Raw genomic sequence first — 21,392 nt, 5'->3', positions numbered from 1 at the left:
GCTGTCAGTGAGAATGATATGCAAGAATTCAAACAATCACAGCACAGATTGAACCACAAACTTAAAACTATTGAAGTGATGTAGGCTTCAAGTATTGAAACTTTAGATAATGCTGCCAGTCACAGCACGTTTGGAACCTAGAATCAGGTGGGAATGCTGTAGGCAGCAGTGAGTCAAACAATGATATGGCTCACTGACAACAAAATCCCAGCTGAAGGTGATTAAAGATTTGGCATGTCAGCGGCAAGCCCCACTTTTATACAAAAAGGGACCTGGAGTGGCAGGTTCAAGACAGTGAGCAGAAGAGTGCCGGGAAGTGCAACAGTGAGGTGAAAGGCAGAAACGAGGGGATGGAGGAGGAGGGGAAGGAGGTCTGAGGTTCAGGTGAAGGAGGGTGAGAGGAGATGAAAGCAAGAGGAAATCAAATAACAGGAAAGGAGGCAGTGAAGACTACCAAGTATGGAGACCTAAGGAATACGAGGAGAGAATAACACGGTGAAGTAGGCAGAAGAGATTGTGGGGAGACCCAAGGAGAAGGCAGAGGCAACAGTTTAGGAGGAAGAGGAGAACATCAAGGAGGTGGTGGTTCGAAACTCAGAGGTGGAAAAAAGTAGAACCAATTAGTGGTGGCAAGGACAACGGGCGAGGTGGAGAAGTGTGAAGCCGGGAGGGGAGTAGGAGACGAGCAGAACATTGAGGAAGACTTGAATAAAGATACCCAGGAAAATACAGAAAACCGAGCAGAGTGAGTCCAGGAGAAGGAGGTATGCAAGCCAATATACAGAGAGCTAACTGACTGGTTGATTTCCAAGAACATATGAAGAGTCTACAACAAGCATGAACAGGACTAATTGTAATATCCCCAGGACTTACCTCAGTTTTGGCCAAGTTCTGAAGGGGGCTGACACCCACACCCATGAGCCCAGGCATAACAGAGCTAGTGGCACAAACTGTACATCAATAGAAGTACACCATCCATGCAAGATCTACAAATGCCAACCATCCCGCCACAGATGCCAATAAAGAGATTCTGGGGCATTTAATGTCTGTACGATTGTGTTATCGTTTCAATGTTGGTTTGTGAGAGCCACGGGGAGAAGGGAGCCTCAATTGTTCACAATATTTTGAGTTTCCCCACAATGCTATTTCAGTTGTATGCAATCCCATAGTATTTCTGTTTTTTTAATATACAGCTCTCAGCCTTCGGATTTGAGTTGACTGTTGATCGCGATGCCATGACAGTAGATAATGAATTTCTGTTTAGTTATTTTCTTACCAATGACTCAGTGGCAAGAAGGATATATTTCTGAGTGTTCTTATATTCATGACCTGATGAAGAAATATAATGTCAAAATATATGTAGACCTTGATTATGGTTACCTCGATACCAATGTTTGATTGAACATTATTTTATTATGGCTTATTGAGAATGATCTGTTTATATAGTCCCTGTTTGATATATTAGTTTCATAATATATTAATATTGATTGTTTGCGTTTTCTGTACCTTTGTCCAGAAACTCTGCTTGTTCATGTCATGTTTGCCCTACTTTAAGCAATTGTGAGACAGAATGGACTGTCCCCAAGGATGCAAGTAGAATGCTCGATGCTTCTTGTGTTGAGAATACATTCATATTGATACATTGATCTCTGGGGTGAATTTTTTAAAATTCAAATGAATTCCTGCCGGAGACCAAACATTCCCCTTTCTTTCCAACCTCGAAAATCTAAGTAATCTTAATCGCTTTTTAGCACAATCAGTGTGAAATGTGGGCAGGCTGCATACACGTAGTACAATGCAGAGCAGATACCTTGGCTACCAGGAACAAGCTCTGCATGTTCTGTTCCATGGGCTGAGCATGTTTGCAAGCCCAAGATCCTTTGCACAATTCTGTTTTCCTTACTACAAGCATGAATACATGACTACAATAGTTCACAGTTCATTGCACTCTACAATACATTGAGGTCATAATGAGATTGTTAAGGTTCTGTAGGGTGACTAGACATTGGTTAGCAGATACTCAGATATCCTATCTCTTTGTGTACTGTCTACGGGTGTTTCTGTTCGCGCCCCGATGCCTGTGGGCTGCCAGCGCAGTATAAATAGATAAATAAATAAAAAAGCCTGATCTATCTAACGAGGATTATTTTTCATGTTTATCATCGTTACCGCTTTCCCAATGATTAACGGAAAGTGACGCTTTGCATTCACAACAAAATTATAATGTGAATATTTGCAGGCTTGCCATCAAAGGTTTCAGCAATTACACAATAGATTCTGTGAGTTTAGAACATAACTTCATTATGTTTTGGCACTAATGGGACCATTAAGCAGGTTCAAAAGAGTGCTAAGTGTGAATTCTCTCTTCTTTCTCCCTATCTCAATAAATACATTCAAACAATACATCCTTTAATAGCTATATCAGGTCCTCTCACTTTGCCCTCCTTCCAATGCATGGGAGCTCTATTGAAAAAGCCATCCAAGGTGGGTCTTGCCTCTCCTTTCAAACAACTGTATCCTGCTCGCTCTTTCACCCAATCTTGAACATGCCTCCCACCATCGCTGATCCACTAGCTGAAGAGGACCATGCAAATCCACCTGTAATACCAGTTAAGTCGTGGTCTGCTACCTTTCTACTATAAGGAATCCCTTCTTGCTTTTTCATCTGCCTTCGACTCAGCAAAAGCTTACTACTATACAAAATGAATCTTTTCCCTTTACTCCCATCCCTGCAAACTCTACCCTTCAGATGTTGTCTTCTTCAAAATATCCAAAATCAGGGATACTCTGACCGTCATTCTATTCCCTTCATTTCTGCAACACCACTTCCAATGCTTCCTTGGCTCTACTATCATTCTCTCCCAACTCTGTTACCTAGTTGACCCCATCCTAATACTCCCAATGGGCTCTCATTTCTCCCTTCTTTTCAACCTATCTTGCGGCCTGGATATTCCTGCTTCATACAAGATTTCAACTATCCTAACCATCAACATCAAGTCCTGTGCTGACTCTAATGACACTACCAACTATTGACTTGTGTCTCTAGTGCTCGACCATATTACTTTGTCCCTGTGGAAGAAAGCATGTGTTACACCTTTTAATCTTGATTCCACATGAGGCATTTGATAGAAATGGAACTAACACATGCCTCTGACTTCCTTACCACTGCCTAGTACTACATACTCTCATCAATCTGTTACCTCCTTGATCAGTCTCCTTCATTTGACATTGGTAATAACCCCTACCTTCTTCTCAAACTTGCTAACATTGCCATTAATGATTCCGCCCTAGTATGCATTGCTTTCCATCTACTCCCCGCCCTCTACAACTAATCCAGAACAGGACTGCAAGACTTGTCCTTGGCCTCAAGCCCAAGGATCATATCTCTCCAGCCCTGAAAGCTCTTAATTGGCTTTCAGTGGCTGCAAGGATTATGTTTAAGACGCTCTGCATTGCCCACAAGGCCTTCTGGGGCCTGGGTCCGAAATACCTTCAACTCTCCCACCAGAAAAACCTTCCTACTCAAGCTTTTCCTTCCTCCACCTTCAACTCCCTTCAGGGTCAGTCGATTTTCCAAGCAACGAGTTGTTGTCAGATTTTTTTCTTCAGCTGTGGCCTCCCTCTGGAACAACCTGCCTCTCTGAAACTTGAGGAGAACCATCTTCTGTTCCGGAAGCACCTCAAGGCATTCCTCTTTGCTTCTTCCTTCTCTCTTCCTTCCCCTGCTGATCTCTGTCTGTATTTGCACTGGGCAACTGGCTACCCTCTGAAGCCAGGCCCAGATCCCTGCCCACGCACCTGCATACCCGCACTGCCCCCTGGCAACCCTTGCAATTAGGTCTATATCTGCAACCCTACAGTCCCCTACCTGCACGACACCCGTTGTCTGCGCTGAATTCTTGCACTTGCCATCTGCTGCCCACACTACCTGTTGTTTTTTGATCACATGTTCAGCACTTTCCACTCACCTGCCCCTTTTGTCCTCCAATGTACCCCTCCCTTGCCTTGTCGTGCTGTGAAACACTTGTGTATGGACGCACTATAAATAAAATCTCATATCTATCTGACTAGTTCTGTTTCCTTGTCCACAGCCACCTATCTTCCAGTAGGTATTCCCCCTAGGGTCTGGTTCTGACCCACTTGTCAGGCTCTACAAACATTTGCTACTTTGGCCATCTATTATCTAATGACACCCTTCCTTCACTCCTGACCTATCGTCCCATATATCAGTCTCTGTCACCTGCCACTGGATTGAACTTGGATCCCCTAAGCTCATCTCTTTCAAGATTTAAGTTATCTACCTTCCAGCTCCCAGAGTTGTACCCCTTCTCACTATCCTTTTACCCTGAACTCTCCAAGAGTCTCACAATCATGAGGTCTCTGGCAGCCAACTAAAGTTCCAGCATTAGAGTAACTCCACTGCCACAGAAACTGGGTTAAGTCTTCCGCATACATGAATGACAACATCTTGATTTCCACCCTGGTCCTCAACTCGTGCACTACCTCTATCTAGTGCTGTAGCTTCCTTGTAGGTCTTACTTTCTACTACGTACCCACCCCCTGATAATATTAACAACTTTGCAACTTGCACTTTCTAAAACCCCCTATTCTCCTCTCCTAAATCTACAAATCAACCTAATACAGGTCTATGCCACACATTTTATCACAACAGATTCTGTATTGTATAACTTCTTTCAGGAACTCCCCCCTACAATCCAAGCTCTCTTTACTCACCATTGTGCACCATGCAATGTCAAGCCTTGCCCAGTTTGACAGTCTCCCAACACCGCTCCACTGCCCTCTGATTCTGTGCCTTCACTCTCCTTGCACCTACTGACAAACTCAGCACCTCTGAAACTCAAAGGAATACATACCCTCTGCTCACCTTACACCTGAGCTAAATCATTCCTTTCAGAGGAGATTAATCTATCTTCCCGATCTCCCATTTCACGCCTGCCTTGTATTGAAATATAATATGCATACACTTTTGCAATTCTTTGGTATTCTCATTTCTCATTGCTTTCTATCACCTCCACCACCACTCATTTATCATTCAGAAATGTATTTTCTTAAGGACCCTGAAAAATGATTAACATTTTATTATCCTCGTGCACAACATTGCTGAATGAATTATTCAACCCATTTCTCAATAAATACAAAAATACAAACTTCTATACAGATGAAGACTCACTCTTTCAGCTAATGCCATTTCTTTTCAATTGGACCACATTTGTTTTCTACTGAATTCTCTCCAAACATGCATGAACTCTAGCAAACAGGATGGATCACTACTTTTGTTTCTGCAACATCCCCAGGTTTATGTATCAAACTAGCCTGCATGTTTATTGTTCATATTTTTTTCTGGCTTACATTTTCACTTCAGAAGCTCATATTTGAAATCTGTACAAATAAAGTAGCAGCTTGCTCTGTCCATCACTCACCAGAACACCCACTTTAGTATCCGAACGAATATCATATCCACTTGCAGAAAATTGCTCCTGTAGACAACAAGCTCCGACCACACAAATTCTGTAAGCGTGTGCTGCTCAATAGGGTAAAATAGGATGTTTCAATCGGGAGACATCCAATTCGGGAACTTCTCCACCCAACACAAACATGTTGCGCACAATTTGTATTTATTGAATAAAGTTCTTTTTTTGAACCTGGGAACCCTCAATTTAATAATATTGATTCCCAACAGCCTCTGTCTCCTTTCTGAACATGAATCACGCAAGGTTTTATCAAAGGTCTATGTATTAATAACATAGAAATAAATAAATACATTTAAATATCAACCAATTGGCCATTTATTAACTTCCGATATCAAATAATAATATGATGAAATATGATCAATAAACTGGTTGCATCACTATTCTATGCTACATTTACTCGAAAATACCTTTGAAAACACACATGCACTATGGGCTGAAAATGTATAAGGATCGAGGATAAATCTTTTATTTGTTAAAAACCCAAATTAAACTTCCCATTGGTTGAAAATGATACCTCCCCCTTACTCAATAAACATGTAACTTTCAAACAGCCTTCGCGAAAACTCAATTGAAATACTGACTACTTGAAATTGCTGTATTTAAATAGCTTGTGAAAAGGAAACTGTATGCTCAACCTGTATGTTTGCTAAATTGCCAACAGTGGTGTTTCTATTCCATTAATGTGAAAAAGTGCATATTTCTCATTTTCAATGGGCAACGTAAGGAGGACATTTCCAATGAATAATCACTGTCTCTGCTTCTTCTTGAATTATTTAACACTGGTAACAGGACTCCACTGGGTGATATGACCAGGGAGTAACTTAACTACACAATGCTTCTAGGTAATGTACGCACACAGTGAGGGTGGTCAGTCAAAATATCGAAAACAAAATGTCGAAAGACAATAATGTCGAAAACAAAACGTTGAAAAATATTTTTTTTGTTTATTTTTTGGCTCTAGTATATAAAAAAAGGTTAAAAAAGGTAGGGTGGGAACCCCCCCAATAAAAAACGTATTAAAAAAGAAATTCGACTTTTTATTTTTCGATGTTTTTTGTTTCGAAATTATGATTTTAGACTTTTTTGTTTTCGATGTTATCACTATGAACCCACAGTGAGATATTGACTTCTGAAATACTTCTTCTGCACTCGACGTCTTCACACAGAGAAGGAATATGGGGATCTCCTTGTATACACACCATAGGACCCAATATATCAAATATATAATTCTAGACACACATACACTTCTGAAATATTCTCCAACTTCTAAAGACGTTCAATCAATTTATATATTCAGCAACACTTAATAGCCAAAACTTAAAATGGCCCATTTCTGAGTCGGTCTGCAATATGCCATGCCAGCTCTACAGCGTCTTGCACAATACCTTTAGCACACTGCAAAAGAATCACAGACCAAAAGGTCGCTGTAAGCTTGCAGTTTATGTTCTTTGAAATTAATTGCAGTGTTTTCTACAATTCAATAAATATTACAAATATCCCCCTTTTTCTCTGTAATTTACATGGCAGTGACTAAATGGGGTTTGAGAAGTTCCTTGAAGAATTTTGGCAGGGAGATATAGATCATGATAGTGGCACCGAAAATGCAAGTATGCACCTTACATTATCATTCACATGAGCCATTGTCTGTCATTAGATGTCATTACCACAATATCAAATGCAAAGAATATTCTAATTGACCCCCAGAAACAGTTTGAGGAGTTCAAAACAGCAACTCTGAATAGGAAAATGAAAAAACTCCAGAAGGACATTAAGGACTTCCAACTAGAAGTAGTCTATCCCTATACTGCGGAGAACTATATCCCCGCCAACCAAGGGGGCTCACCAGGTTCATCACCAGGTCCCACAGCAGCAAGACCCCGGAGGAACCGACGCAGAGGGGTAAACTTTTCAGGATCCAGCAGTAGGTCATCTTCTGATGACCTTTGTAAACAACAGGTCCCACCTTTTCAACCAAATTATCCATACCCACCACCACAATGCTTTCCTTTTTTAGGAGGAGGCCCGTTTGGCAACCAACCATGGGGCCCCCCGCAATGGGGACCACCCCACAGAGGAGGCAGACCAGGCAACAGGCAACGCAGGAGACGACTGAGGTTCTGACATCCCAAAACGAGACCTCTACTACCCCAATATTCAATTTGGTGAATATTGAACTCACCAAAGAACAAAAAAGTCTTCTGAACAAGGGGCTTACATTCGTACCGGTCAAGCAAACAGACTGGTACGATCTGGAGATGGAAATTAGAACATTCCTACGAAAAGTAAGACTCCGAACTTTCTTCAAACAACATGAGCCTGACACACAGGAAGAAGTGGAAGACACAGGCCTACACCCAAAATCCACCTTCAGCCCTATGGACAACCAAATACCACCAGAATTGTTAACATTTGAGAAGTGTATCCTTCAGGATCTCGAAAAATTGAAAACCAAGAAAACAAAACTTAAACACAACCTAACCTTGAAGGAGCGACAAGCCCTCACACAACTCCAAAATAATAAAAATATAATAATCAAACCAGCAGATAAAGGTGGGGCCATAGTCATTATGTCAACAACTCAATACAAACAAATGGTACTGACCATACTGGAAGACCAAGAATGCTACTCCACTCTTCGTAGTAATCCAACCAAAAACCTAGAGCAAGAGATTGCAGAAACAGTTGATTTCGCAATGCAACGAGATTGGGTGACAGAGAAAGAAGCAGCATTTCTGATAAGGAAGGGGGGACGTACACCCTGTTTTTACGCCCTACCTAAAATCCACAAGGACCCCATCAAACCTCCGGGACGCCCGATCGTGTCAGGATGCGGCTCAATTTTAGAACCCCTGTGTAAGTTTATAGATACTTTCATACAACCATTGAGCACGCAAACGGATACATACTTATGTGACACGAAACACACGATCACGATCTTTGAGGGCAAAGAGTTTGACCCAGAAACAGATATCCTGGTTACAATGGACATAAAAGCCCTCTATTCTAACATCCCACAAGAGGCGGCCATTGAATGCACGCGGGAATGGCTCACTAGAAACCCATTGCACCAAAGGGTCCCAATCAACTTCATACTTGAACTAATGACCATAGCCCTTACAGAGAATTACTTTGCTTTCGATGGACAGATGTATCTGCAAACAAAAGGTACGGCAATGGGGGCAGCTTTCGCCCCGAGTATGGCCATCCTATACATGGCCACATTCGAAGAAAAATATGTTCTATCACAAACCAACCAGTGGAGGGCACACGTCAGCTCATGGCCACATTCGAAGAAAAATATGTTCTATCACAAACCAACCAGTGGAGGGCACACGTCAGCTCCTGGTTTAGGTACATAGACAACAACATCCTAATCTGGCGGGGGGATCAGACCACCCTTACACACTTCTGCAATGGTTGAATACCTGCAACTATGACATCCAATTCACGATGGAGCACAGTACCAACAAAATCGCATTCCTGGATTTGATGATTCAACACAAGGACGGGAAATCGGATTGTGACCTGTATCGGAAACCCACTGACCGGAACACCCTACTGCACCACACCAGTAATCATCCCAGCCACACAAGAGCCAACTTACCATATGGACATTTTTTACGAATCAGGAGGAACTGCACATCCAAAGATGATTTCAAAAAACACTCAAAAGACCTTACCAACAGACTCAAAACGGAACAAGTTACTTACCTGTAACTGTTGTTCTCCAGCATGGGTCTGGCATGGATTCACTTGCTCATGAATATTCCCCATCGTCAGGCTGGGAATCCTCGGTAAAGAAAAATCAGTATCAGTTTCGTTTCTGATCTGTCTTTCGTAGTAGTAACCAATCACTGATCTCTGCGTCATACTGACCACAGCCAATGACTGCCCTCTCCCTAAGCCCCGCCTCTGGCAGCCATCTTCAGATTTGGTAGCACGTGAAGTGGCAGTATGACCAAGTGAAGAGCTGCAGAGGGGTAGGCGGGAGGGTTCGCATGTGAATCCATGCCAAACCCATGCTGGAGAACAACAGTTACAGGTAAGTAACTTGTTCCTTCTCCAGCATGGGGTCTGGCATGGATTCACATGCTCATGAATAAAAGAATACATAGCAGTACACACATGCACAACCACGGGAGGTGGCAAAGGCTCAACATTAAGCATTATATCCAAAACTCAACATTAAGCAATTCTTACCTCCTCACCAGGCTCATTTTAGGCGAACAGGTTGCGCAGCACTGCTTGGCCGACCCTGGACTCCTCCCTGGAATCCAGATCGATGCAGTAGAATTTCGTAAAGGTGTGCGTCGACCTCCACGTAGCAGCCCTGCAGATGTCCAGCAAGGGCACACCAGATAGGAACGCTGTGGTAGCTGCGATCGCTCTGGTGGAATGGGCTCTCGGACGGCCAGGCAGCGGTCGGTTTGCCAACCGATGACAGTACATGATACAGCCGGAGAGCCATCTGGAAATGGAGGCCTTCGAGAGAGCCTTCCCCTGATTGACAGGTCCAAAGTTCACAAAGAGTTGTGACGTCTTCCGAAAACACTTTGTGCAGTCCACGTAGAACTTCAGCGCTCTAGCCACATCCAGCGAGTGCAAAGTACTTTCAGCCGGCGACGAAGGCGACGGGAAGAAAACAGGCAACACCAAGGGTTCGTTGAGGTGGAAGTCCGACGGCACCTTGGGCATGAAGGAGGGGTGCGTCCTGAGCACTACCCTCATGTCGTGAAAAGTCAAGTACGGGGGCTTGCAGGAAAGGGCCTGGATCTCTCCCACCTGTCGTGCGGAGGTCATGGCCACAAGAAACGCTGTTTTCCACGACAAGAACTTCAACAGAGCCGAATGCAGAGGCTCGAACGGAGGTCCCATGAGCTTGGTCAGCACCACGTTGAGCTCCCACGCCGGGGCCGCGCCTTCACCGGTGGGAACGATCTGAACAGTCCCTTCATGAATTCTTTCACCAGACGATGAGACCACAAAGACGTCCGCCCCGTGGTTCTGGTGTATCGGGAGATCGCAGCAAGATGAATCTTGTTGGACGCGTGCACCAGTCCAGCTCTGGCCAGCGTCAGTAGGTACGGCAGTACCTGTGGAGCCGTAATCCGTAGAGGGTTAATCTTCAGTGTGTGGCACCAGACAGAGAACCTCTTCCATTTGTGTCCATAGCATTTAAGAGTTGAGGACGCCCTGGCCTTTGCAAGAACCTCTCTGCAGTCGGCCGGTATGTCATAGCCTCCAAACTCTAACGCTGCAGGTGCCAGGCCTGCAAGTTCAGCGACTTCGGGTGGTGATGGAGGATGGCGCCTCCTTCCCTGGAGAGAAGATCCGCGTCCACTGGCAGCTTGATTGACGGGGACGCTGACAAGTCCAGAAGGTCCGGGAACCATATCTGCCTCTGCCACGCAGGTGCGACGAGGATCATCCTGCACCGTGACCTCTTGAGCTGGTTGATGAGCCGGATCAGCAGCGGCAATGGAGGGAACGCGTATAGAAACAGGCCCTCCCAGGGGAACGAGAAAGCATCACCAATGCTCCTCGGCTGGGGAAACCTGCTGGCGAACCTCCGGCACTTGGAGTTCGTCGCCGTCGTGAACAGATCTATCTGAGGTGTGCCCCATCGTCGGAAGAGGCGGTCCACTAGATCCTGTCGTAGTTCCCACTCGTGGCACGAGCGCAGCTCTCTGCTGAGCGAGTCGGCGATGGTGTTTTTTATTCCTGCCAGGTGAAACGGCACCAGAAACATCCCTTGGGCGACAGCCCAATGCCACAGAACCTGCGCCTCCTTGGACAGGGCTGGGGATCTGGTACCGCCCTGCTACCTGATGTAGAACATGGTGGTGGTGTTGTCGGTGAAGATCCTCACCACCTTGCCCTTGAGGGACGGAAGAAAGGACCTGAGGGCCCAAAACACTGCACGGAGCTCCAGGACGTTGATATGGAGGGACTTCTCCGTCGGAAGCCAAAGGCCTCTCGCGTGCAGATTTTCGGTGTGCGCTCCCCACCCTTCCAGGGAGGCATCCGTGGTCACTGTCTCCTGGTGGCCGGGGGTCTGGAAGTCCATGCCCGCCGTCAGAGGCGCGCGGGTGCCCCACCACCGGATCGCTCGTCGGAAACTCTCGTCGAGTGTGATCCTATCCTCGAAGCTGCCCGTCGTCTGGATCCAGCGTGCGTCCAGGAACTCCTGCAACGGGCGCATCCGGAGCCTGCACAGGCGGATGAGATAAATGCAAAAAGACATCATTCCGAGGAGGGACTTGATGGACCTCACCCTGGCCGCGTCCGCAACCAGCATCCGCTGCACCTTGCCCAAGAGGGCCCTCGTCCTTTCCTCCGACGGAGAGGCCAGAAGCGACACTGTGTCCAGCTTCGCTCCCAGAAACAGCACGTCTTGCGCGGGCACCAGGTGGGACTTGGCGTAGTTTATGGAGAATCCCAGGTCCGTGAGTAGTTGGACGGTCCTTGCCGTGTGCTCCACGGTGAGCTCCTTCGTCTTCGCCCGGATGAGCCAGTCGTCCAGGTAGGGGTAGACGTGGATCCCCTCTAGGCGCAGCCGCGCCGCCACAGGTGCGAGGCACTTGGTGAACACCCTGGTGCTGACCTCAATCCGAAGGGAAGGGCTCTGAACTGGTAGTGACGCCCTGGGACCACGAATCTGAGAAACTTTCGGTGTCCCTTTAGGATGGGGATATGGAAGTAGGCATCCTCCAAATCCAACGACGACAGGAAATCGCCCTCCTCCAGTTGACCCAGGACGTGTTGGAGGGTGACCATCCTGAACTTCTGTGCCTTGATGAATTTGTTCAGTCGTCGTAGGTCCAGGATGGGACGCCATCCTCCCGTCTTCTTCTTCACGAGGAAGTATCTTGAGTAAACTCCGGAGCCCCGAAGCCTCTTTGGGACGAGCTCGCTGGCGCCCTTCCAGAGCATCGCCCTTACCTCCAAGAGAAGTTGAGGGACGTGATGTTTCTTCCTGGCCACAGGGGGGACGAGTGGGCACCTCTTTAGAAACTCGAGCGCGTGACCCTGAGCCAGGGCGTCCAGCACCCAACCCCACGGCCGGTTCAGTCCTGCTTCGACAAGGCTTTGCCGCCTTGTCCTCCTTGGCGACGGCAGCGGGGTCCGCCCGACTTGCCTCGTCCCCTGTAGGCTTCCTGTGACGACGAACGGGCCGCTTGACGATAGGTGGAAAATTCTCCGCTGGAACCTTTGGAGGCACCCTGTTTGCCTCCACCGCTCCGAAAGGGCGGCCGTCGTTGCTGGAGAACACCAAGAGCCCGGGCCGTCTCCGTGTCCGCCTTGATGGCCTGTAGGGAATCGTCCACTGTTTTCCCAAACAGGTTGCTCCCGTCGAAGGGCATGTCCAAGACTCTGGTCTCCACGTCCTGACGGAAGTCAGTAGCCTTGAGCCATCCACGCCGCCTAAGGCACACGCCGTTGCCCAACTGGTGAAATCCAGTGTCCGCGATGTCCGTCGCTATCGTAATGGCGTGGTCCAACGCCACTTCTCCTTTCTGCAAGATCTCTAGGGCCTCCGCCCTCTTGTCGTCTGGTAGGAAGTCCAGCAGGGGGGCGAGTTTGTACCACAACTCCCTGTCGTAGCGGGCTATGATAGCCAAGGCGTTGGCAGCCTTAATCATCGTCGCTGCCGATGAGATGACTCTGCGTCCCATCGTGTCCAATTTCTTTCCCTCGTTGTCCGGCGGGGAGGTTGATGTAGAGGCCGCGCCGCGCCCGCGTTCTTCATGGCCGCCGCGGAGACGACCGAGTCCGGGGTCGGCTGTGCCCGAAGGCACAAGGGGGCCGCGTCCGGGACCCGGTACTTCTTCTTGTACCGATCCCTTCTAGCCGGCGTTGTGGATGGGTTCTTGCAGAGGGCGAGACCCTCATCCCAGATATCGTCCAGTAGAGGTACAGCGAGGACCGTCTTCCTCTTGGTCTCGCGCCGTTGATAAAGGAAACCTTCCTTCTTCTTCTCTTCCGGGCAGAGCTGGAAAAGCTCGGATGCCCTGGCGATCATGGCGTGAAACGATCCAATCTCGTCGGGCGGGGAAGCCCGGGTGGGAGGTGACGACGGGAGATCCTCGTCGTAAAACTTCGTTGTCAGTACCCGTCGCGGCCGTGTCAGTCCCCGTATCATCCCCACGTGTCGTGGACGGGGAGGAGGGCTGAGCAGGACGCGAAGGTTGAAAAGGAGGAGGAGGATGAATCCTTCTTCTCTTAAGAGGAGGGCTCCCAGAAGGGCCTGGCTCCGGGTCCCCCGTCGGGAGTGGTTCCTCCGTTGGTGGTAACGGCAGTCTCGTCCTTATCTCCGAGCATAAGGACTGTATAGCCAACAAAATGGCCGCCGAGTTGTCTTGCGGCACTGGTTGAGGGGGTTCTGACGGGCGATCAGGAGCCCCGTCGGCACCCTCGACGTTCTCGTCGTCTCCCACGTCGGGGTCCCTCCCGACAGGATGGTCTTCTTCCATGCCAGCGCCGTGGCCTAAGACTTCGATCAGCTCCTCCTCAGAGGTTGAGGCCGAATCCACGACGACCTCCTGCCCCCCCTTTTTCTTCTCTGTCGGAGGTTTCACGGGGGTCCTGTCGATGGGCATGAAAGAGGACTCCCTCCGCGGTGGGAGGGAGATTCTGGGCCCCGAGGTCACCACCACTGTTGTAGCCTCCACAGGCTGAGCCAGGGCCACCGCGACTGTCTCGATAGAGGCCTTGGCCGGATGGATCAAGGCTTTCACCACCTTACGTGCGCTCACCGCCTTCTCCTTGGGGGGAGGGTCACCACCTCGCTCCCCCTCCGATGGGGCCTTCGAGCACGACCGGGGTCTCTCCAGGAGCTTTGCCGGGTGCTCGGCCTTCCTCTTACCCGAGCCAGAGCGTTGGCTCGTGGTTGATGGCGCCGGGGAGGATGCGCCCTGCCTGGCGCCCGTAGAGCCCGACCGTTCGGCGCTCCCGGTGCCAGCGGACTCGCGGTACTTGGCCTTCTGTTGGACCCGTGTCGCCGGGGCGCCCTCAAAGGTCTTAGAAGACCGCTCGGACTTCTTCTTCTTCTTCTCGCCTGACGGGCTCTTTCCTTCCAGCCAGTTGGCGAGACGCTGATGGCGGTCCTTCATGGTCTGCTCCGACATATTGCCGCAAAATGCACAGTCCTTCTCCACGTGCGTCTTGTCTTCATGCAGGCAGTAAAGGCAAAGGGAGTGTTCGTCCTCCTTGAAGACATTCTGAAGCTGGCATCCAGGGCAGACCCTGAACAGCTTTCCGGGCGTCGAGCTTCCCTTCTCCTTGGCTATGTCCGAGATGGGCCTGAGAAACTTCTGGAGTCCTCCAAACGTGTGGCTTGACGAAATCTTCACCCTTGAGGGGCATAGAAGAATCCGACACGGGTCCCCGTTGATCGGATAAAGAACCGGTGGAGCTTGAGGCTCTTTTCACCGAAAAAGAGAACATTTTCCTAAGAAAAAGCGCGAAAAAAGCACTAACGCTCGAGAGCAATAGCACGAGGATCCCAACACTTGAACGTGCGGTAAAAATCTGAAGATGGCTGCCAGAGGCGGGGCTTAGGGAGAGGGCAGTCATTGGCTGTGGTCAGTATGACACAGAGATCAGTGATTGGTTACTACTACGAAAGACAGATCAGAAATGAAACTGATACTGATTTTTCTTTACCGAGGATTCCCAGCCTGACTATGGGGAATATTCATGAGCATGTGAATCCATGCCAGACCCCATGCTGGAGAAAAGAGGGTATCCGGAAACAGCTCTTAAACAAGCAGTCAAAAGAGCCCTCAACACAATAGAGATACACTATTGGAACAGGATAACTTAACAAGACAAGATGGAGAGGATGAGGACCGGCGGACATGTGTGATCATGCATGGGGTACACACATCCCAAATGAAAAAAACTATACGGAAACATTGGCACATAGCCAAATTCAATTTATCAGATGACCCACCTCCTCGCTTTGCATATAAATGAGGTAAGAACCTGAAGGAGTCCTTGGTCCCTCTCTTTTTCAACCTGACCTGAGGCATCAATCGGAGTTCTACAACCACTACAAGGACATTACCCATGTGGCAACTGTGCGGCATGCAAAGTTACGACAAAACTGAAATCATTCAAAATAGGTCAACGCGAATGGCACCTCTGAGACCACACTAACTGCAAAAGTGAATGTGTGGTATAATGTATCGAGTGCCCATGTGGACTAAAGTACGTGGGCCAGACCACGAGGGCAGTTAATCTACGTATATCGGAACACCATTCACGGATCAGGTGTAAGAACATAACCGCTCCTTTGGTGCCCCATTTCATCACAGCCAGACACACACCTAATGACCTCATCTGGTGGGCACTTGAGAAGGTGAAGAGAGGCCCTGACCCGTTGAAAAGCTTACTACACTGAGAGTCCAGATGGATATTCCGGCTGGATACGTACCATCATGGTCTGAATGAGTCCTTCCAACCTAGCCTATTTTGATCTCCCGTGTCCCAAGGGACACACACATACCTCACCCATGATCTGAGGGGGGTGCATCACAGCAATGCCATTGCTTCTCCCTCCCAGGACCAAATAAGATACATGGGCACGGGCTGCAGTCTGCACTACTTCCTGTGATATATGCTGGGCCAATTGAATCATTCTCTCACTCAGATACACAAGCAGGATCCCCAGTATTCCCCACCTTCTGGCTCTACTGGCGTCCTACAGTGACGTGCCTGCACGACTCGCACGACCAGACATACAGCCCTATTGCTCGCAAGTCTCACACGGGCATATACCTCCACACATATCCCTGGCCCACTATCCAGTGATACCACTCGTGGCATTATCACGCACAGTGACATGCCCTGAGCCGTCACAGCTCAGGCATTGTCTGTTACCCAGGGAACACAGAGCCACCAATCATGAAGCACGCCACGCAACGAGCCTCACGGCTCCTGACATTGCGCCAATTAGAATCCAGCTCCCTGTAGCGGTTGCCACAACTACCTGGAGGCATTCGCACACTCAAGACTCCTGTATGGCGTACAACTAGCTGCAACAGGAGACACGGCACAGGCAGTGAACAGGTGAGAAACGGCAAGACAGCCTGAGCTTCTCATTCTTCACGCACGAGTCACGGGATAAGGGGAGAGGGATACGAACAGTACTACATTACCGCTCCCAGTCCCCCGGCCATCGCGGGTCAGATGACATCAGTAATACACTTTCCTCCCACAGACAGACGCTTAACCTGTCCAGTAGCAAGCGCTGCAGAGAAGTGGTCGTTCCCTCGCACAGTCCAGATTGCACCTCAGCGACTGTAAGATGGCACACCGACCACCACGGAAGCACAGGTCTACACACAGAGACCAAGATTAAGGTAATCGGGCATCACTAGCCCGATACTCTCAATTCACTACCCTTTTCTAAACTAGGTTTCTGATAAGAGTTGACCCCCCTCTTCTTTCTCTACTTTTTGTCCCCTCCTTCCACATCGTATCTCCAGAGGCACTGAGGACTATACTAACAACCTCTCTACAGTCTGCACCAGCAGCCATCTGCCACGGGTCCTATGCGAGTGCCCCACCCTCCCCGGATTTTCCAGGAGACTTGGGATCTTGTTACCGACGACGCCACGAGCACAGCCGGTACCTAGAGCTTTTAAATCACTAAATACAAGCTGCACTATCAGCTCTATAAACCTGAGGTAATCCCACACTTTTCTTCTCCCCCCCCTTGTCTTTCTGATCTTGATGCAGGGTCTACCGATTGGACGCCCTGAAGAAGGTGCCCTGTACTTTGCAAGTACGTTAAAGCACCGAAATGTGCACACACTAATCAGCGCATAGATGAGGACCATGGACAGAATATTGACCTTTTCTTCACCTATTAGTGTATTAGACAAATGTTTTTGAACACGTTGGCTACATTTAGAGATATCCCTAAAAGTCCAAAGACCTAGACTTTAAAAAGTCAACCTTGAGCACTGAAGTTGAGAGAACTGTTAATAATTCTCTGCTCAAATAACCAACCTTCGAGGAAACTGCGCCTCAGAAATCATGTGACAGTCCATACAGGTTCTATAATTGTTCTGTTTGATTGTATGTCACGAAAAATATGTTGCAGGAAATATGTAGTCTGAATTTATGCTTATTCCTTCTCTGTACATTGATTGTTTGGCACAAAGAATTGAAAGTGCAACACGGTTATATTTTGTTTTGTTTTGGTTACACACTATATATATGAGTCACTGTAAATTGGTCGTTACACACTTGTACCATATAAATTGTTCTTTTACTATATAAATTGTTTTCTCAATACACTTGGTTGCATATGGTCATTCTTCTTTAGTTTGGCAGCCACAGGGCCCTAATTAATAGAGGCAATTGTACAAACTACAGAAACAGACATAGACGGCGGCCAATACAGAGAAATGTGAAGAGCTCCTCAGTAGTCCCCTTGTCTAACATCCAGTGATGACTCAGACAAAGACAAGGCAGGAACAAGTTTTATGCCCCCATCAATCGAAGGAGGGCCACATAGAATTTATAAACTGGGGAAGGGGGCAACCTTTTCTTTGTTGGCATTACTGCATGGCAGCACATGGACATGTAAAGCTGAACCTTACATAAAGTGGCGCTGACTGGTCTATGAAGCACTACCTATTTTATAGTGTACTAGGGATGTTGAGGATGCACTTAGCATGTGACACAGCACTTGGACATGTGTTGATGTGACTTATTATGCCTCTGTGTTTATCTGACAAAAGATGGTACTGTTAACACCCTGTTGATTAATTTTTAGAACAGCTGAGCCTAGATATGATTTGGTTAGTCCCGGTAGTGGAATACAAAACTCTCACTCAATCAATCAATTGCTTAAAAAAACGGACCTTGTGTGATGCTGGAAATCCATTGGAGGGACAGGGCCACCATGTCGTTGTCCTCTACTCCCTTATCATTTGTGTTCTGTGTTGTTTTCTGCACAGGAGTCCATGTGGAACTCCTGGCAGTTCAGCTCTTCCTCTTTTGGTTGTGGTGAACAGACCCTTTGGATACCCTTATGGTACCTATTTTTTATTTTATTTATTTTATTTTTACATTTATAAAGCGCTCACACAGCCCGTGGGCATCGAGGCGCTGTTACAGTAATTTGTTTTTCTTTTTTTTTGCGTAATTGCTTGTTTTTGTCTTAGTTACGTATTTATAACATGCTTAAACACCCAGAGGTATCTAAGCGCGGACCCGGGGATCGAACCTGTGTTGCTTCGTGTCGTCTTGCTTCCAATACGCGCACGCTGCCGCTGAGCTATCCTCCCGGGACAATGGGTGGGGGTACAATCATGTACCCCTAGTGTATGTGTTTGGGCACCTGTATGTGGCCCACAAAGCAGGGTATGGGCTGGTGGCAGCTCCATGCTGAATTTGACAGGTGCTCTGAGCATCCTCCATTTTAGGATACCCACGCCCTCCCATTGGAATCAGTTGATTCCCGATAGGAGACAAGATGGCCCCTGTGACTTCTTGCTTTCTATTGCTTGTTACCTTGTTTTTCTCAAAGTCCTGGGAAGCCCTGGCTCTGTCCCTTCCCCTGACTGGCTGTTGGGTGGAAGTTCCATATATGGTATTGTGGGGAATGCCCTTCTGAATAATTGGCTGCCCGAGCCTGGCTCTGCAGTGTAAATGAGCAACAGAACAGTATATCTGGGGACCTCTCACTGACTCGAATCGTTCAGATGCTGAACTCGAAACTTGATTCTTAAACTTGAAGCCCACCTGGAAGAAGGCTTTGCTGCTGCTTTCCTGCGACGCAATCCAAAAGCTGTCGTGTCTCCAAGAACTGATGCAAGAGAGGACCTGGCTCGGAGAACTCTTCCCAAGCTACGAGGGAACATCGTGCATCAGCTCATCTTCATCAAGACACCCTGGTAGTCAGTCCCAACAGCTGTCGACTGGAGACGGGGTCCACAGAGAACACTGAAGTAAGCGGCAGGACTTTGAGGTGGTCGGCGTCCATCACCGTCGACTGAGTTTCGGAGGACCGCTGTAACCTCGTTGACAGAGCCGCAATACTTCAGTGCCCAAAACACATTGAAATCAAGGACTCCCTTGCCATCACCGCCGACTGCTTTGTACTGCCGGAGAAATTCGAGGTCACCGATGAACCGAGGAGAATCCGCCGGTGGGTTTCCCATCACCGGAAGTCCAGAAAGACGTTGACGAAGATCCAAAAGCCAGCTGTGGCGAGTGATGATCGTCGAAGCCAAATGCTGATGACCCAACGCCCTTCCTGGGAATACATTCTTCATCGATCTGCTTTGCAGCAATAAACTTTGCAGCTTTCCAGCAACAAACTTTCATCATCCACCTGCAGGACTCTTAATCAGCCAGTCCGGAAAGAACAGTGGTGGCGGATTTACCACCACCGTTCTTTCCGGACCAGCAGGGTCATAATGAGGCCCATGGTCTCTAGGCCCAAAGTTGGTGCATGATTAAGAAAATGTAATATTTTAAAGTCACCTTTTTTCTATACTACAATTGTCATTTTAAACAGATTAGCATTCAGCATTATAAAATGTGCCTGTCAATCCAACACGTTTATTGATATAAAGCTGATTTTCAGTCCTTTATAGGAAATAAAAATAGACACCAGCTGAAGGATTCAGACTTAGTTCCGTTTTTCTTTTTCAACCAAATGCTGTGCTTTTCATCTCAGATTGGACTGTTTTCCATTTGTATAAGGATTTTCTGGTACTTGGAAATATTTGATCTCAGACCTTATCAGTTACCTAGGACATACATTTGGATTGTAGATGGGCTGGAACCATTGCACATAATTGAATGTCTTCAGATTAACAAGACATGAATAGTTGGGGTGCAACATTTTAACATTTAAAAAAGTAGTCTTTGCCTTGCATGAACCATACATACATTGTGTTCCTTTTGTTATTTCTTTGCTCTTTTGGAGACTTTCATGCTGCAAATAAATCCTTGTATTATGCAATTGATATTTTCCATTGAAACTTTCCACATATAATCGACCTTCACTCTTCTGCCTCATAATCCTATGCTTGTCAGTGTCCCTTTCAATAAATGGTGTTATATCCCTTTCACTTCCTGTATGGTGTTGTACATGTATTTAACGGACCTCCTCCCTTCTTCTCTTTGATTGCTAACAATATTGCTGCATTTAATACCTGCTTCCATCCATCACTCTGTCATCATCCCGAAAGGTTCTAACACGACACTGCCAGATGCACTAGATATTTAAATGCTACAGGTTTTGTGTCCTAATATTGGCACCAACTCTGCGATCCGTTGGGTAATATAGGTAGATTTGCAATAGCAGTCAGTGCAAATAACCAGTTTACATTCTCTAAGACATCATGAATTACTCAAAATGTGTGGGATTGCAGAGGTATCTCTAACCTGTGTGATTTAAGATCTTAGACGGGGAGACACTTAAAGCATGTTTATGCCTTTTCAACATTGAAATGATTTGGTGCAGAGTTAAAACCCAAACCATCAAGTCTGTGCCGTATTACCAGTCACTATAATTATCCAAACTTCTAATATCTCTGTCATCCACTGTGTTGCAAGAAACAAAACTCTGTTCTTAAAACTGGTGCTCCGATTGCAGTGGTCCAGAGTTTAGATGGCAGGCAGGAAAGATATGCCTTTCCCTGATCTGGAAACCGAGGTATAGCTGCCTATTATGTGTTCTTGTCTGATAGCTAGCTGTGATAGCTAGGGTGATTCAGTTTTGCCATGCATTGCTCCTTCGTTTTTTATGTTTCCAAAATGGGGAAGCTATGGATGACCAGATTTATTTTTAACTCTATCTGTATCAGTAAAATGCATTCAAAAAGTGCCTGTTGGGGAATTAAATGCATGTTGGTCGCTGTATATAATACA

This window comes from Ambystoma mexicanum, chromosome 6p, assembly GCF_040938575.1.
Source record: "Ambystoma mexicanum isolate Mex_15411 chromosome 6p, UKY_AmexF1_1, whole genome shotgun sequence".
NCBI lineage: Eukaryota > Metazoa > Chordata > Amphibia > Caudata > Ambystomatidae > Ambystoma > Ambystoma mexicanum.
The sequence above is the reverse complement of the archived record's forward strand: the minus strand, read 5'-3'. Positions refer to the sequence as shown.